We start from the raw sequence: 19,294 nt of genomic DNA, 5'->3' as shown, positions 1-19,294 counted from the left end.
AACACAGCCCAAAGCAGTCTAAAAATTAGGGTTTTCCCTGTATTGCCAGCATTTTTTTGAAAAAACTTTAAATATTTCTGGCAAGTTTGATTCAGCATTATTTCTCAACATAAAGTAAGCAGGACTGAATCCAGTCCAGCCACCATCATAATTTGGGATGTTCACCAGTAAACAATGGGGTGATCATTGTGCATAATCACAGGCATTTCACATCACTGTTCCTTTGCAGCCAGGCATCACCTTATTTCATTCGCAAAGTAGGAGGCCTAGTTAAGACAGACAATTAGGCGTGTTGTGTTCCTATCCCAAAAGGGGGAGGCATTTCAATTAAAATAGGGACTTCCAATGTGGCTTTGTGGCCCAAACCCCGGCCTCACAAACTTAAGGGGCTGGATCTATCGCTTTTATGCAAACAGAAAGTGAGAGCACAGAAAAAAGTGTAAACACAAAGTCGAGATCAACTATCTTTAGAACAGCCTAGCTTGAAGTGGGCCTACACCTAGAGAAATACTACACTTGCATCCTTATTATTTTTCATCAACTGAGAACCAGAGAAAATTGACTGCTTTCACAGTTAAAGCAGCGTTCTCTTCATTCATTTGCTAATGTAAAACAAACCAGTTTGTTGATTTCAAGCTGTGGCGCATTTACACAATGTGTTTCAGTACATTTCCGTGAAAGAGAATGCACGCATTCGGTACACACAATTCAGTGCCAATATATATCCCTTTCGTAGGGGTAACGAGGTCTGTTTACAGAAGCGACCAAGACTGAACTAGAGAGAATATCAAGCACACACACATGAAAATTGAATATCAAATAGCAATGCATCTTCTATCAATTTATTGTTTTCATTACAAGACACCCAAAGCAAATGCTAGAAATTAAATCCCACTAAAGATCAAACACACTTTCACCACTCCTTTGGTCCGTCATGTACTATGCAACACTCCCTAGCAAAACAATAGGCAAGCAACCTGCTCCCAAGTCTCTGCCAACACTACTTTTAAACTAGCTACTACTATTATCATTGATGTGCAAGAGAAATATTGGTTAAATCCATTTTCCCTTTGTCTCTCCCACAAAGTGCTCGTCTTCCCTCCAGAATGAAGAATTCGGATCAGCATCAAATCATAAATTCAATGTATGGGGAATTACATAATTCTCACCACCTGTCCAGGGCAGAACTGACCACCAGCCAACCTACAAGTTCACATTTTCCATGGTAAATAACTGAACTTAAGACATATTATTAATGATACCAGTATCAAAGTCCTATTGACTAGCGTACTAAGTTTGGTCCTCGAGAGAATAGCACATCTGCCAAGGGTCAGATAGAGATGGCCTTTCAAATCTTAGATCTCCTCCTTCCTGCATGCCATACCAACAGATTTCCAATCACAGTATAGCCTTTTCATCTAGATTCAAAGTCATTTATTTCAAACGATGTTACTTCCAACTTTGAGTGGAAGAAAGCGCTCCTCCGCTCTTTTACTTTAAGTTGCTTAATTCAAACTTCTTTCAAGCAAAGACAACTTGAAATTAAGTGGAGTGGATTGAATATCGAAAGGTCATCAACTTGAAACTTTAACTGTTTCTCTCCACAGATGCTGCCTGACCTGCTGAGTATTTTTAGCATTTTCTGATTTTATTTCACATTTCCATCATCCACAGTATTTTGCTTTTGGATTGCATATAGCTTTTTCTTAAATGGGTACCATCTCCGAGACTCACCACCTAGCAACCACTTCAACTGTTAATGACAGTCAATGTAAACAGCTACTTCCTGGTGTCAGTCCAAAATTTAAATTTCACAATCCTGAACCTGTGCCCTTTTGTCCTGCTGCCTGTGTGTTTTAGACTGATATTTAATGGAACTGTAATTGATTTACCTAACACTTCTAACAGTGTCAGCTGTGGCTCAGTGGGTAGGACTCTCACCTGTGAGTCAGAAGGTTGTAATCAAGTCTCACTCCAAGGACTTGAGCACAAAAATCTAGGCTGACACTCCAGAGAAGTCCTGAGGAAGCACTGCATTACCAGAGGTACCATCTTTTGGATGAGGTGTTAAACCAAGACCCTGTCTGCTCTCTCAGGTGGACATAATAGCAGGATTTCGAAGAGCAGGGCAGTTACCCCCTCCCCGCCCTGAACAATCTGGTCATCATCACATTGCTGTTTGTAGGAGCTTGCTGTATGCAAATTGGCTGCCACATTTTCAACATTACAACAGTGACTACACTCCAAAAGTATTTAAATGGCTGTAAAGCATTTTGAGATGTCCGGTGGTCGTGAAAGCCGCTATATAAATCTACGTCTTTCTTTTCTTTAATGCTAGATTTCTTTTCTTGTATTCTCTTTTGGGCATTTTTCTAAAAGAAATGCGTCATACCCTAAAGGAAACAACAGGGACAGAACTCATTCAGACTTCCAAAGTACTGAACTGCAACCAGCCATTAACGCCATTCTTATTTTCACTTCAAGAGCCATCATCCTACTGAGATGTTAGTTGTTCCAGCACCAGAAGTACAATATAATGCTGTTAGCTTGATCTCTGAAAAATTGGCACGAAGAGTGCTGCCATAACTGATCATGCATTGATTTAGTTTCACAAAACAAAGCCTGCTTTTTCCTCTAAACTTAGGCAACATTTTGTACTAATAGCGTACTTTCTGTCCCATCAGATATTTTCAAATCAGCAGAAAGATCACAACTGCACCAGCAAACGTAACAACAGCATGAGGGGTTAGAAATGCGGTTGCCTTGTAGTCAGATTTCCCTCCCAGAGCGGAAGCATCCATTCAGTCACCTTCCTCCAACATCACAGTGAGATCCGTTAGTGTGGACAAGTCACAAATCCACCTTTGTGGCTATGTACATCAGTACACCAACATGTTGTGCTGACCAAACAATTTCCTCGTTTAAGCTGAACTTCCGAATGCCCTCTTAAAATACAAAAAAAAACATATAAAGAGGTCATAAATACTTGCCAAAATGAGCTTATTATGTGCACAGATGGATCCTGTTGAGTCTCCTTCATAGGTGCAGCTGCTAAACAAGGGATCATGTTACAGCTTACAAGCTCAGATCTAAAAACTTATCACACTAAGGTAAAACATTTTTAAAACTGACTTCTAGTCATATGTAAAACTTCGAGCCAGTAGCAATTTTCTTGACTATATATATATATCCTACTGGCATCTGCAGCCCCACTTAAGTAGCACTTAGATTTTCAACTTTTCAATTGCACATTTCTGTGTGGAGGTTCTAAAAAGTACTGGTCTAGATGTAGTTTCTAAAGTATAAAAACTCTATTTATTCACTGTAGACATCAACAGAAAACATTAATAAAAACAGAAAATGCTGGAAATACTTAGCAGGTCCGGCAGCATCTGTGGAGAGAGAAACAAAATTAATTTTTCAGATCTATGACCTTTCATCAAAACTGTAAAAAGTTAGGGATGAAACAGGTTTTAAGCAAGTGGAGAGGCAGGGAAAGGGTGGAGAGGGAAGGAAAGAACAAAAGGGATGGTCTATGATCAGGTGGAAAGCAGGAGAGATTAAATGACAAAAGGCATGATCGTGCAAGGCAAAAATAAATGTTAATGGGACAAGTAAAGAAGAGAAAACAGGACCAGAGGAGGTGTAAATGGCAACAACAAAATAATTACCAACAGCTGCTGTTTGATAAATGGGGGCAGTGGTTATGATCTGAAATTGTTGAACTCAATGTCGAGTCCAGAAGGCTGCAAAGTGTCCAATCGAAAGAGGTGGTGCTGTTCCTCAAGCTTATGATGAGCTTCATTGAAAAAGAGTGTAGGAGGCCGAGGACAGAGTGGTCAGAGTGGGAGTGAGGCGAATAATTAAATTGACAAGCAACTGGAAGATCGGGATCACACTTGCAGACTGAATGGAGGTGTTCCGAAAAGCAATCACCCAATCAAAATGATCTTTCCTCCCCTCACCCTGCCTCTGGACTTGTTTAAAACCGGTTAGATCTCTAACTTTTCTCCAGTTCTGATGAAAGATCACTGACCTGAAAAGTTAACTTTGTTTCTCTCTCCACAGATGCTGCCTGACCTGCTGAGTATTTCACATTTCCAGCATCCACAGTATTTTGCTTTTGTTAGGAAACATTTTAAAATTGATGTCTTGTCACTGACAACAAGATCACACTTTAACCTTCATGTCAGCAACAGGAAACCAATTTTAAAATGTTTCTGTTGATGCTGGTTATGTCAAAAACTCAAGTTTTATAATTCAGTAATGGGCCAAGAGCCCAGATTGTGGACACCAGCAGAATGCTGTACAAAAATGCAAGGAAAAGTGACAATTTTGTGAAAATCGAATACAGTAAACCACTACAACAGTCATTGTGTTTTGAGGAAAATATGATGGTTTGCAAACTAAGCGTACCTAATTTCAACTTATGTAACAATACCCATCCTTCTTAAAAATTATTTTCACCCCTTTTCCCAAATGGGCCTCCCCATCCTCTGTATTGACCACAATTCACAGTATATGCAATCTGCTCCCAGTTGTCCACAAATGCTACCCAGAAAACCAGCTGCTCTCTCCCTCAGATTCTCTTGTTATGGAAATGTGCCTCCCTTCTTGATGCTCCATCAAAATGACCCAGCTGAAATTGTGAACTCAGCAGTGCTGAAGTAGAAACCTTCCTCACTCCAGGCTGCTGTAGAATGGTATTCCAAGACAATTCCACTTACGGGTCATATAAAATATAGATAAGCTGCCAGAATGACAGTCTTTATCTTCAAGTCACCATGCGCTTATCATCGTTAGGTTAACTATGTTTTTTTTTTCCTTTTTGGAACAAGGGGTAATCTAGGATCCAATTCTTCAATGTCATGGATTCAGGCCTTTCTATGGGGCTGGAGGGCATATTTCTTTGGGATCTGGTGGATGTGTGACAGTTTGCCTGCTTTCATTGCTCCTGAGTGACAGCTGACTGCAGATCCGAGCTCGAAAACGTTATACTACTACCTTTAGTAATGAACATCTCTGGGGAAGGCTTCATAGATGTTTTCATTTAAAGATAAACAACAATCAATTTTGAGTGCAAGAACAAACCTAATCAACAAGTAGATCTGCTCCAATGGCCAAGTGGATGTAAGCACCACACAATGCAGACCAGAAGCTCCTAAATTCAATTTCTAGTCTGTGCTGAGGTAGCTGATCCAATGAGACAACAGCTGCAGCACTACAATTGACCTCCTGCTCACTCCCAGGCCGAGGCACGCTCATTCCTCTGAATATTCAGGTTAAATTGCAGTGTTACAGCTCTCCTGTTTTACCCTCAGGAACCCCTTCCTCTAACCCTGGTGCTTAGTAATTACTCACTGTTGGTTGAAATCACCATCAACGGGTTATACAATTCTCCTCTCTAAATTAATAATTTCAAGTTATTACTTCTGTGTTTCAACTGATGTATATATATGATGCATTTGGCAGTATATTTAGCATTATATTTATGAAATAGTTATATTATTCAGTAGAAACTATTAAAGTTGAGTAAACATAAAATATTAATATACTAGTACAAATGATGGAATATAAGCCACAAGACTAGCCAAAATACAGGAGGTAGAGATACAAAAGTAATGTGACAAAATGAAGAAAATCAGAAAGAAAGAATGATGAGTGAGAGGCAAAAACAGTAACAGGAAGCGGAAGTGAGCAACGTCAGGAGAGATCAACTGGCACTATATAGGTATAAGTGGAGAACTTAATTCTTCTTCCAACCCTCACATAAACAGAACACTTGTAAAAATGACAAACTATTGAAGACTACTCCACAAATAAACAGGCAATTGCATTCAAGTATCAGTTTCTGAAAGCAAAATATTAAAGTCTTGAATATCTACTGTAATACCCGCCCTCCTGTATGGCTCAGAGACATGGACCATGCACAGTAGACACCTCAAGTCGCTGGAGAAATACCACCAACGATGCCTCTGCAAGATCCTACAAATCCCCTGGGAGGACAGATGCATCAACATTAGTGTCCTCGACCAGGCCAACATCCCCAGCACTGAAGCACTGACCACACTTAATCAGCTCTGCTGGGCAGGCCATATTGTTCGCATGCCAGACACGAGACTCCCAAAGCAAGTGCTCTACTCGGAACTCCTGCACGGCAAACGAGCCAAAGGTGGGCAGAGAAAACGTTACAAGGACACCCTTCAAAGCCTCCCTGATAAAGTGCAACATCCTCGGGAGGGCGCTGAGCACCTCTAGTCTCATAGCCAAGAGCATACAGAAATCAAACGCAGGCAGCTGAAAGAGCGTGCAGCAAACCTGTACCACCCACCCTTTCCCTCAACGACTATCTGTCCCACCTGTGACAGGGACTGTGGTTCTCATATTGGACTGTTCAGCCACCTAAGGACTCATTTTTAGAGTGGAAGCAAGTCTTCCTCGATTCCGAGGGACTGCCCATGATGATGATACCTTATACTGAAATAATAAATTTTCACAATAAAGACCATATTGACAGTTAGTGAAAAGGTATTACGGAACATACAGTTAGCAACCATGCTCAAATATTATCCACATAGCTAAACAATGTCAACAGAAAGTATATCAAATAAATTTAGGTGATGAATGTAGAGTATCATGGATTTCCATAAAAGGATAAGCTATATAGGCCTCATCAGTATTTATCTTCATGAACTAATTTACTACTACCATAAATTTTAATCCTTTGAATGGCATGAACTAGGGATCAAAACTTGCATTTAACAAAACAACTTGCATTTATAGTGCCTTTAATGTAGTAAAACGTGCCAATGAGCTTCACAGAAGCATTATCAGACATAAAATTGACAATGAGCCAAGGAAAGAGATATAGGACAGGTGGCCAAAAGCTTAGTCAGAGGAAGGTTTTAAGGAGCGCCTGAAAGGAGGCGAGGTGGAGAGATAGAGAGCTTTAGGGAGAGAATTCCAGAGGTTGGCGTTTAAACAGCTGAAGCCAAGGCGACCAATGGTGGGGCGCAAGAAGTTTGGGTTCAATTCAGGATTCAAAACTACAAGTCCAATGCATCAACAGAGTTTGAGATCCATGGATGAGAAAAATGCATTTATTCCATTTTAGAAATGAATAAGTACCAAAATATTACAGTTTAAAAGAGAAGCTGGAAAAAAGGATAAAGACAGGGAAAAAATTGAAATTATGGGAAACTGGAATAATAAGGCTAAATATCCATGCTTTTGGGACCAATGACTTTGAAATAAAAATAAATAGCATTTCTGCCAACCTAGAAATCAATTTTGACCCCCCCAATATTATCATGAGTTAATTTCCTGTCATTGCAAACTTCCTTTCCTTGCTAATATTTTTGAATGCAACTTTCTGAAGTTACACATGGAAGCAGTGCTGCCCTATAAACAAAAAAAAAACTAAAACCCAGCAGTAGGTTTGCAAAATCAAAATCCAGTGGTATAACTCAGCACTTTTGTTCAGGTGAGTGCTATTATTGATGCCAAGTATAAGGCAAGCTACTCGATTGCCAAGCCCAAGCTCAACCTCGTCTAATATTCTTACAATTCGCAAACAGAAGGGGAAATTCTGGTGACATGTCCCCCTTCTTAACCCAGGGGCACCAAGGTCAATTGCAGTGCTCTGGATTTTGGTTTGGGGGTGGGAGAAGAGGGAGAAGCAAAGGGTCAGCCAGGGCTCCTGCATCTGATAGCTATTCAGCAGCCCCTGCCGAAAGTGCATGCGCACTCGATAATCTGAGCAACTGGGGTTAAGTGATTCAAAGAAGTTACAATGGAATGGATGAAAGGCATTTAATCTTGACAATCTGGAAATGTATACTCAATTCAATGGAACGCTTAAAAGTTTTGGTTCCTAATTACAGAGCACTGCAAGGGAAAAATTACATGAGAATGAGAAAACTGCAGTTATGAACGCCAGTCAGACATAGAAAAAACTCAACATAAAGTAAATTTTTATTGCCAATAGATGTCTCTAGAACACTTTCAAACATGAACAGTAATACATCGGTCCAGTTAACCAATTGTTTGCACAGATGTCATCAAGATCCAGGTCAGTGATTGGATCGTGGGAAGATACAGCAGGAGCGGCGAGGTCAGGGTGAAGGAGCGGAAGGCCGTGATCGGGGCCCAGGGGAGGCGGGAGTTCGGGACCAGGGCCCAGGAGCAGCACGGGCCAGTCCACACTGCAATATGTGTGCGCACTAGGTCCGTGGAGCAGAGCAGGTCTCCAGTTGTCTTAGTTAATCCTTGCCACTGGACCAAGACCTAGCTCTGTCAAGCCCGTGTGGCGGCTGGTGTGCATCGGCCACCACACGTTAAAAAAATCCACGCACAGGCATCTTCCGCCCTTCAGGATGTAGTTCAGGACCTGGAATTTTAGGTCTTTCATTGGAACAGCTGTGAACTTAGCCTTTTTTGGTGTGGAAGCAAGTCATCCTTGATTCAAGGGACTGCCTATGATGATGAAAACCAAGTCTTGGTACAATTATTTCTGAAACTGACAGCAAATAATCTGACCACAAAATGGAGAATTCCTATATCTGAATACAATATATTCTGATTTGGCATTTACTTTTAATTAATTCACTCTTAAAATGATAGGATTCCCCAAGAATTATAATTTTTTTTTTAAAAAGGTGTGATAAGTGTACAGTTAGAATAGAAACCTATTCCAGGGACAAAGTCTGCCTCTTTCTATAGCTGCCATTTCTTAAGCGTGCATGAGTGCAAAGCTTTAAAGCATCTACCCCATGGTCGTTCTGGAACAGATAAGCAAACAGCTTGAAAACCTGAAAAAGTTTTGAATTCTGTACAGTATCTGTATTTCAGTACGTTGTGACTGAAATTATTTCATCACATGCTATCCATATTAACACATTAATAAGTCAAAACTGACAATGCAGGATACATTGAATATTCTTTTTGAATGCTTTACCTTGGGACAATCCATTCACCTTTCAGCAATGTTAATTCTTTTTAGGAAAAGCTTTCCGCAGGAAAATAATTGTAGTGCAATTATTTTAAATCCACGCATATGAACAATGGAAGTGCAATCAGCTAGAATACACGATGCAGACAGGACTTGAGCTATCGGTTTAGAACACACAGAACAAGACAAGATCGAAACCAACATTCAACATTTGTCTATTCTGACTGGGATCAACATTTCCTTGCATCATTTCTCAATAACAGATGCCTGCTTGGATATGCAACTTGACCTGAAGGAAAAGACCACAGGTTGACTCCTTCAAATCTGGTCCACCTAAAGCCTTTTGGCATAATACAGCACGCTACGGGTTTCAAGTGGTATTTTCAATCAAGCTCAAACATACACTTTGGACCAAATTAGAATATTAATATTTAACACAGTTGACAGGTATAACAAAGAAACATTAGTTTTCAGTCTAGATTATTTTTATTTTGTTGCATAATTTGAATCCCCCTCTCCAACCACATGCAAAATATAAAGCTTAGATTCCTTCTTTTTAAGATATTTCCATTTCTTTGGCTTTTTTTGGTCTCCCAACCAACACTGCTTTGAAACCAGCTATATGAAGATAAACAAGAGCAATCCTTAAAAACATTTTTTTCTCTCGGAAAGTATCTGACATGGCTCACCCCCACAAATGAGAGTGGGGGCTGATCATGAGGAGGATAACTGGCATGATTCTGTACCACACAACTCCACGATATAGCATGATGGGGATCCAGCACACTGTGCTCCCAATTATTTAGAAGTTTTGTTTGGTAAGAATCCTGATCTTGTGTTCAATATAAATAATTTCTACCAAAACGTCACTGTGCCTAGTATGATAATTAACAAAAAAAAAATACAGTGATTAATATGCTGCTGCAAAATACTAACAAACCCATTACAGTCCCTAGAAATACAACCTTTTCTTTTTTCATTGCTCTCTTCACATTACAGGTCACACGCAGAGAATCCATAATTTAAAATCAAATTAATGAGCAGTTATATAAGCAAAGGAACACACAGATATTTTAGAGACATCTCGTGGTTGCTGAGTTTTATAGTTTTTTTTTAAAGTGATAAATTAGATAAAAGATATAGTCTATATGGTGTTACAAAAATGTAGGTGTATGCCAAAAAGAGGAAGGTGCCAGCTTGGATTGAATGCTGGTTGACAAACAGGAAAAAGGTGGATAATTATGATTAATAGGTGTAAATAATTATGACGAATGGGTGCTGCTGGGACTGAAGAAGGGTTGGAAGTAGTGTAGCCCAAGGTTCAGAGCTAAATCTCTTTTGTTCTTTTATATAAAAGTGTGCAAACTTGGACAAAAGTCGCACGATATTGAAATTTGCAAATGACGAGAAGGAAGTGGATTTGAAAAACATCAAGGACCAGAAAAGACTTCAGCAGGACATAGATTAGCAGAATGGGCAGACAGCTGGAAATGTTAATGAGGAGACGTATGAGGTGATACATTTTGGGAAGACATAGAAAGAATGGAAGGATGCTGAAAGATGTGGAGGAACAGAGATGACTGTGGCTGCAGATACCTTATTCCTTTAAAGTACAAGTACAGGTAGATAAAGTCAAAAAGGTCAATAACATTATGAGTATTATAAATAAGGGCGCAGGGTGCAAAAACAAAAAGTTTATGATAAATTTGTATAAGGCAATTATTTGACCACAGTTAAGATTATTGTGTGCATTTTTGGTTGCCACATTATAAAAAGCTCGCAAAAACCACAAATATACATTCCATTCCATTGAGAAATAAAAACTTCACGGGAAAAGTGATCCACCCGTGGCTAACTAAAGAAGTTAAGGATAGTTTTAAATTTAAAAAAATGTTGCGGAAAGTAGTAAGCCTGAGGGTTGAGAGAGTTTCAGAAACCATTAAGGATGACCAAACATTTGATAAAAAGGGAGAAATAAGAATGAGTGTAAATTAGCAAGAAATATTAAAACAGGTTGTAAAAGCTTCTACAAGTATGTAAAAAGGAAGAGAGTAGCAAAAGTAAGCGTTGGTCCTTTAAAGACTGAGACAGGAGAAATTATAATGGGAAATAAGACTTTAAACAAATCTTTTGTATCTGTCTTCACAAAAAGCATACCAAAAAGTGGGGAATCAAGGAGCTAATGAGAGTGAGGAACTTAGTGATTAAGATCACTAGAGAAAAAGTACTTCAGAAACTAATGGGACTAAAAGCTGACAAATACCCTTGACCTGACTGCCTAAATTCTAGGGTTCTAAAAAAGGTGGCTGCAGAGATAGTGGATGCATTGGTTGTGATCTTCCAAAATTCTCTAGAATCTAGAACAGTCCTAGCAGATTGGAAGGTAGTAAATTTAACCCCGCTATTCAAGAAAGGAGGGAGGGAGAAAACAGTGTGCTACAGGCCAGTTAGCCTGACATCAGTTGTCGGGAAAATGCTGGAATCTATTATTAAGGAAGTGGTAACAGGGCTTTAGAAAATTATAATATGATATGGCAGAGTCAAAATGCCACATAAAAGGTTGTTATGTAAGCTAAGGATTCAAGGGGTTGGGGGTAATATATATCTGATGTACTGTGCACAGTTTTGGTCTCATCAGAGGAAGGATATACTTGCCTTCGAGGTGGTGCAACGAAGGTTCACTGGATTAGTTCCTGGGATGAGAGAGTTATCCTATAGGAGAGATTGAGTAAATTGGGCCTGTGCTCTCTGGAGTTTAGAAGAATGAGAGATGATCTCATTGAAACTTATAAGATTCTGAGGGGGATTGACAGGATAGATGCTGAGAGGTTATTTCCCCTGATTGGAGAGTCTAGAATTAGGGAGCGTAGTCTCAGGATAAGGGGTCGATCATTTAAGACTGAGATGAGGAGGAATTTCTTCACTCTTAGAGGGTTGAGAATCTTTGGAATTCTCTACCCCAAAGGGCTCTGAATGCTGAATTGGTAAGAATATTCAAGGCTGAGAGAGATAGATTTTTGGGTTCTGGGAGAATCAAGGGATATGGAGATTGGGTGGGGAAGTGGAGTTGAAGTCGAAGATCAGCCATGATCTCATTGAATGGCGAAGCAGGCTTAAGGGGCTGTATGGCCTACTTCTTATGTTCTTAAATCAAACAAGATGATACTATGCCTGAGAAACTATAGGAGAGACTTGAGCTACTGGCACCATTTCCACTGAAGCAAAGAAGGTTAATATTTAATGGGCGTGCTTATTTGTACTGCAAAAATGGCCACCATGCTCCACCCTTTGTTTTGGATTGTTCCCCTTGGAGAATAAGCCACACCCTGAAGTTTCATTGGAATGTGTAACTGGAACCACCCATCCCAAGGTCTCACTGACTTTGCAAATTGTAACTCGATCCACTTTGACTTCCTGAAGCGTCAGAGCTCCCCAGAAGACAACAAGAGCCAGCCAAAATGCCTTACTGCAGTCCAAGTACATGCCTCACCCCAGTCCAAGTGCATGCCTCCCCCAGCCAAAGTGCCTTACCCCAGTCCAAGTGTATGCCTCCTCCCCCCCATAGATGGGGCAGGCATTGTGTGCAGATTGTTAACAGGTTTACTGGGTATGAAGTGAATAGTGAAAGTGTTGTGACTTCTGGATATCATCCACTCCAACGATGTCCCTTTTCGGGAGTTGGAAGAACGTGATCCGTCTGCCACCCCCAACCCCCCTCCCCGTGCCCCTCTCCTGCTCTCGACTCCCCACACCCACCCCTCCCCGCACGACCGCCTCCACTCTCGCGCGCCCCCCCCCCGCCTCCACTCTCGCGCCCCACCCCCCCGCCTCCGCTCTCGCCGCCGCCCCCCCACACCCCACGACTGCCTCCGCTCTCGCCCCCCCAACACACGACAGCCTCCGCTCTCGCCCCCCCCACACGACCGCCTCCGCTCTCGCCCCCCCCACACGACCGCCTCCGCTCTCGCCCCCCCCTCCCACGACCGCCTCCGCTCTCGCCCCCCCCTCCCACGACCGCCTCCGCTCTCGCCCCCCCCTCCCACGACCGCCTCCGCTCTCGCCCCCCCCCTCCCACGACCGCCTCCGCTCTCGCCCCCCCCCTCCCACGGACCGCCTCCGCTCTCGCCCCCCCCCCCCCACGACCGCCTCCGCTCTCACCGACCCCCCCCCACGACCGCCTCCGTTCTCGCGCCCCACCCCCCCACACGACCGCCTCGCTCTCTCGCGCCCCCCCCCCTCACACGACCGCCTCCGCTCTCGCGCCCCTCCCTCCCACGACGGTCTCCGCTCTCGCCGCCCCCACCAACCCCCCACGAAGGCCTCCGCTCTCGCCGCCGCCGCCCCCCCACACCCCACGACCGCCTCCGCTCTCGCCCCCCCAACACACGACCGCCTCCGCTCTCGCCCCCCCCCCACACGGCCGCCTCCGCTCTCGCCCCCCCCACGACCGCCTCCGCTCTCGCCCCCCCCTCCCACGACCGCCTCCGCTCTCGCCCCCCCCTCCCACGACCGCCTCCGCTCTCGCCCCCCCCTCCCACGACCGCCTCCGCTCTCGCCCCCCCCCCCCCCCCACAACCACCTCCGCTCTCGCCCCCCCCCCCCCCCATCACGACCGTCTCCGCTCTCGACCCCCCCCCCACCCACGCGCTCTCGGCTTCCCCCCACAACCACCTCCGCTCTTGCCCCCCCCCCCCATACGACTGCCTCCGCAATCCCCCCCCCCCGACTGCCTCCGCTCTCCTCCCCCCTCCCCCTCACACTCTCGCCTCCACTCTCACCGCCCCCCACCCTCCACGACCACCGCCTCCGCTCTCGCCCCCGCCATGACAACCGCCTCCGCTCTCGCCCCCTACATGCATTGAATGATTCGGGTCAGGAGGAGTTGTTGGGGGAGCTTGACGGGATGTGGCTTGTCCCATGTCTGTCAAAAAAAGTGCTTTATCGGCATGGGGGGGGGGGGGGGCTTGACAGACACCTATCTGTCAAAAAAAGTGCAGTACAAATAGTTATATCGATATTTAATAGAGATATTGGCCCTGAATTTGCAGTTGGAGGCTTCCCGCAGGAAAATACCTCTGATCTGCAAATAAAATGTCCACGTACCTGGTAGTCCAGAAGGTACGGAGACTCGCGGTCACGGGTCTCTTCGGGTAACCCCGGGTAGAGACCCACATATCCCAGAGACGCATGCAGTTCGCAAAGGCCCCTGGGATCACGTGGGCTGTTCCAACAAATTAAAGAAGGAATTCCCCTTTCATGTCCCCATAAGCATGAATGGGAATACCCTCCAAAATACATGTGCACATCAAATAATTTTTTTTAAACATGACATATTTAAAATTAATTAAAATGCCATTTAATTAAATATTTAAAACAAGAATGATTTTTTGAAAAATAGATGTAAATGCTTTAAAGGTGCTAAAAATAACTACCTTATTGTACAGTTTTTTTAATGTTTAAATGATTAAATGAATATAAAAATAGTTTTTTTCAAACTCTTGCGCTGGCAAAAGCAGGCCTTACAGCTGCTTTTACCAGGCGTAAGAATTTCACTGACATTCACAGGCAGATGTTGGGTAAATAGCTCAACTCTCCGCCCGTGGATGCAAATAATTTGTCAAGACAACCTGGAACTTGCCCGGCCCTTACGGGCTAATACGCACCTCATACACATCCGTAGGGGCTGCAAATTACGGGCCATTGAAAATTACAAAGGGTTAGACTTAATAGGGATTAACAAGTTCATCTTGTCCACAAGACCCACCTGCTGTTCACTTGACCCCATTCCCACTAAACCACTATTTGAAGGGGCTGCTCCTGAAATTCTGGCTGCACTTCAGTCCCACTCTCCTGATCTTTGGGCACCCTGTGCGGAGGGGAGCGGGTAGGTCCGAAGGCCTCCTCGTAGGACTGCTCCTGGGCACGGCCAAGGGTGCCATCAGCCGGTCCAGGCAGCGGGCGGTCGAGGGGGTCGTTCAACCTGACTGCCTGCCTCTCTTCCGCTCTTACATCCGGTCCAGGGTGTCCTTGGAGATGGAGCACGCGGTGTCCACCGGTACGCTCGCGGCCTTCCGCGAGAGGTGGGCACCGGAGGGACTGGAGTGCATCATCACGCCCGGCAACCAAATTTTAATTTGATTTTACGTTTTTAAGTTTAATTTGTTTTAATTGCCGGTGCTTTTAGTGTCCCCCTTCCCTTTTATAGGGGGCACTGGAAAAATTTGATTTTAGCGCCCCAAAAAAAAAAAAAAAAAAAGAGGCCTTGAAAATGTCTGGAGTGTCACCCAGGTCGGGTGGCACCGTTTAATGTTTTTATGTTTTGCAGGTAAACTCAAAAGAGTTTCCCACTAAACTGATGACCACCCAACTTCCCTTCCTGACAACTATGACAGCTGACATTATAAATGGTTCCATATCCCTTTCAAAACTTCCCTCTTCAAAAACCCACCCTCAATCTCTCAATCCATGATAATGCTGTCCCAAGTCTAATCTCCCTTTCCTCTCAAGTCTTTAAATGTGTTGTCGCCTCCCAAACCAGTGTCATTCTTTCCCCACAACGTTTTGCTTGAATCTCTCCAATCAAAATTCTGCCTCTGCCACAGCAGTGAAACAAACTTAACCGAAGTCACACATGATATTCTGGTACATTATCCCTCATCATCTTCTCTGCAGCCTTTGAAACAGCAGACCACAACGTACACTTCCAAAGGTTTTTGACATTGTCCAGCTCAGTGGGACTAGTTCCATTCTTAGCCGAACAAAAAAGGTGTAAAGATAAACCCAGCAACTATAGGTTTAACCTTGGTAGTGGGAAACTTTTAGAAACAATAAACATGGACAAAATTAACAGTCACTTGGACAAGTGTGCATTAATTAAGAAAAGCCAGCACGGATTTGTTAAAGGCAAATCTTATTTAACCAACTTGATCGAGTTTTTTGATGAGGTAACAGAAAGGGTTGATGAAGGCAATGCGATTGATGTGGTGTACATGGATTTCCAAAAGACGTTCGACAAACTGCCACATAATAGGCTTGCCAGCAAAGTTGAAGCCCATGGAATAAAAGGGACAGTGGCAGCATGGTTACGAAATTGGCTCAGTGATATAAAAGAGAGAATAGTGGTGAAAGGTTGTTTTTCGGACTGGAGGAATATATACAGTGGTTTTTCCCAGGGGTCAGTTCCAGGACCACTGCTTTTCTTGATATATAGTAATGACTTGGATGTGGGTGTATAGGGCACAATTTCAAAATTTGCAGATGACACAAAACATGGAAGTGCAGGTTGAACCTCCCTTATCCGGAACCACCCCTCATCTGGAACCATTCCTGGCCACCGGGTGGCGCATGCGCAGAACTCTGACATGAATAAATTGAAGTCCTTCCTCGCTGCCGACTCCCACAATCGCTGGCCTGACCCCGCGATCCACCCGCCACCCCCCCCCCACCCCCTCCAATGATCTCTCTGCCGCACTCCCAGTCCCAAGCCAGCCAGCCCCGATATCCCCTTGCTCAGTATCTGTACCATCCAATTTAATGTGACCACCCCTCGCCCAGAAAAATCCCTTATCCGGAACAGGCCAGGTCCCGAGGGTTCTGGATAAGGGAGGTTCAACCTGTATAATGAACAGTGAAAAGGATAGTGATAGACTTCAAGAGGACATAGACAGGCTGGTGGAATGGGTAGACACATTGCAGATTAAATTTAACACAGAAAAGTGTGAAGTGATAAATTTTGGTAGGAAGAACGAGGAGGCAATATAAACTTAAGGGTACAATTCTGAAGGAGGGTGCATAAACAGAGACACCCAGGGGTATATGCACAAATCGTTGAAGGTGGCAGGGCAGGTTGAAAAAGCAGTTAAAAAAGGCTTATGGGATCTTGGCTTCATGAATAGAGGAAGAGAGTACAAAAGCGAGAAATTATGAGGAACCTGCATAAAACACTGGTTCGGCCTCAACTGGAGTATCGTGTCCAATTCTGGGCACTGCACTTTAGGAAGGATGTGAAGGACTTAGAGAGAGTGTAGAAAAGATTTACGAAAATGATTCCAGATGAGGGACTTCAGTTACTTGGATAGACTGGAGAAGCTGGAGTTGTTCTCCTTGGAGCAGAGAAGGTCGAGAGGTCCGGACAGAGTAGATCGAGAGAAACTGTTCCCATTGGCAGAAGGGTTGAGAACTAGAGGACAGAGATTTAAGGTGATTGGCAAAAGAACCAAAGGCGACACAAGGGATCTGGCATGTACTGCCTGAAAGTGTAGTGGAGGGAGACTCAATCACGGCTTTCAAAAGGAAGTTGGATAAGTACCTGAAAGAAAAAAAATTGCAAAGCTACAGGAAAGGGCGGAGGAATGGGATTAGCTGATGTGCTCTTGCAGAGATCCGGCACTGGCTCGACGGGCCGAATGGCTTCTTCCGTGCTGTAACCATTCTATGATTCTAATCATGACCAGAGCATCTCCAATAATGGCTTCTCACCCTACCCCTGCAGTTACTTCCGGAGTCCCCCTCCAGGATATCATAGAATAGTACAGCACAGAAGGAGGCCATTATATTCTTGGCCCTGCCCCCTTTCTCATCTATGCACTGCCCCTTGGCTACATCATCCTCAGACATGGAGCCAGCTTCCTCACACATGCGGACAACACCCAAGACCAACCTTTCCGCCACCTCTTTGATCCCCTCCACTACCTATGTTTTCAGACTGTCTGTTTTGGAAGAGTCACAATGTCTTCCAACTAAAAATTGAGAAAACCAAAGTCATTTGTCTTCAGCTCCCACCACAATCTCTATCCTTTCTGCCAATTCTATCCAGCTATTCTGCCAGACTCAATGTTCACAACCTTGGTATTCTATTTGCTGCAATAGGGCTAAGAACTATCACAAAATAACAAAACATTTAAGAATTTCAGATTTTTTTAAATGATTAAAATGTGTTTATTCACAGAAAATTGACAATTGTATTTTAATTTTACAATAAACAGCCTAAGAAGTTCCAAAATTTATGGGCTTCTTGGACTCAGCCCAAAGGGCAAGAGATAGAAGTATCCAACATGCAACTATAGCTGAAAACAAGATTATTTTACGATTGAAATCCTTCAGTGATTAAAAGCTTAAAGTAGATTTTTAGACTTTCGCAAAGTTTTGAGAAAAACGCACTCTCAATGCAATCTTGGCTTTCAGTCAGCATCCTTAATCTTCCATCCTAAAAACGCTCCTTCTGACACTAAAAATTTCCACTACTTTCAGTAGAACTGGACTAACCGGCTTTTATACGCAGTTGTACAGGAGACCGAAGTACCCACAACACAGAACGATGGACGAGAAGGACAACGGTGCTTCAAAGGAGCAGCATATGACAGCAGTTGCCACAATTAACAGTTGTTACTGAGGAAGACGACTTGTGTTTTTCAATCAATGCCGATATTATTGTTTTGCAACAATGTAATTACACCATGAACAGCAGTAAGAATATGCCATCAATTTCAGCAACAAGAACGGTGTTTATAATCAACTTGGGTTGTGGCTTTTCTCACTTATGGGGTAAGCCAAGTACATCACTGTATCGTTTAAAGTAAAAATTGTAAGATCGTGATTCAGAATTACAGTGAAGCATCTTCACAAGTACCGATTGCAACCAAAACAAGTACCGATTAATACCACAAATCCATGATTTCTCCCATCTTAAATCCAATTGGTTAGTGCAGCCGAAGGGTCAGAAGAACGATAATAGCCTTAATAGGGAAACATCTGTATGAACATGCACAGCCAGCAGATTTCAGAACTGAAGCCAGAAACTAAACTTGCAAAAATGAAAAGTTAGCGTTGGTGAGCCTTAGAGGAAATAAGGTTCATATCTCGGCAAGGGGCGGTATGATTTGCGTGCGCAGAACTGGAGGGGCGTTCATCGATCACTGAAGATGTCGGCACAGACACTGATAATGGCACAAATCGACTTGCAGCCATGCAATTTGGAACTGTGTTAAAATCTATCTCTCGTGACTCTGGCTGTGCAAAGGACCGTGTAAACTGCACAAAACAGGGAAACTTATCTATCATACACACATTTCCATTGTGAAGTGGATGAGAAAGTATCTCAATCCACCGCCCACTCTCCGGGAGAGAATTAGTGTGTTCAACGGCACACTGATTTCAGTCTGAGCCCCTTGCAGCTGTCAGCCCGAGAGCCTGAGCTCCCGTCACAGAGCGGCTCGGCGGCGGCAACAATCCCCAGGGGCAGTGCTCCATCCTTCCCCGGCTTCGAGGGGGGGGGGGGAAGAGAGGGGGGGGAAGAGAGGGGGAGGAGGGAGGGAGGAGGGAGGAGGGAGGGAGGAGGGAGGGGGA

General features: G+C 43.7%; 1 protein-coding gene across 5 annotated transcripts in view; it reads right to left on the bottom strand.

Annotated features, from left to right (window-relative positions):
* ralgps2 (Ral GEF with PH domain and SH3 binding motif 2) overlaps window positions 1–19,294 on the bottom strand; it is a 641,885-nt gene that overhangs the window by 621,466 nt on the left and 1,125 nt on the right. The gene's annotated exons all lie outside the window — the stretch shown is intronic.

This window comes from Pristiophorus japonicus, chromosome 8 (genome assembly GCF_044704955.1).
Source record: "Pristiophorus japonicus isolate sPriJap1 chromosome 8, sPriJap1.hap1, whole genome shotgun sequence".
NCBI lineage: Eukaryota > Metazoa > Chordata > Chondrichthyes > Pristiophoridae > Pristiophorus > Pristiophorus japonicus.
The sequence above is the reverse complement of the archived record's forward strand: the minus strand, read 5'-3'. Positions and strand labels throughout refer to the sequence as shown.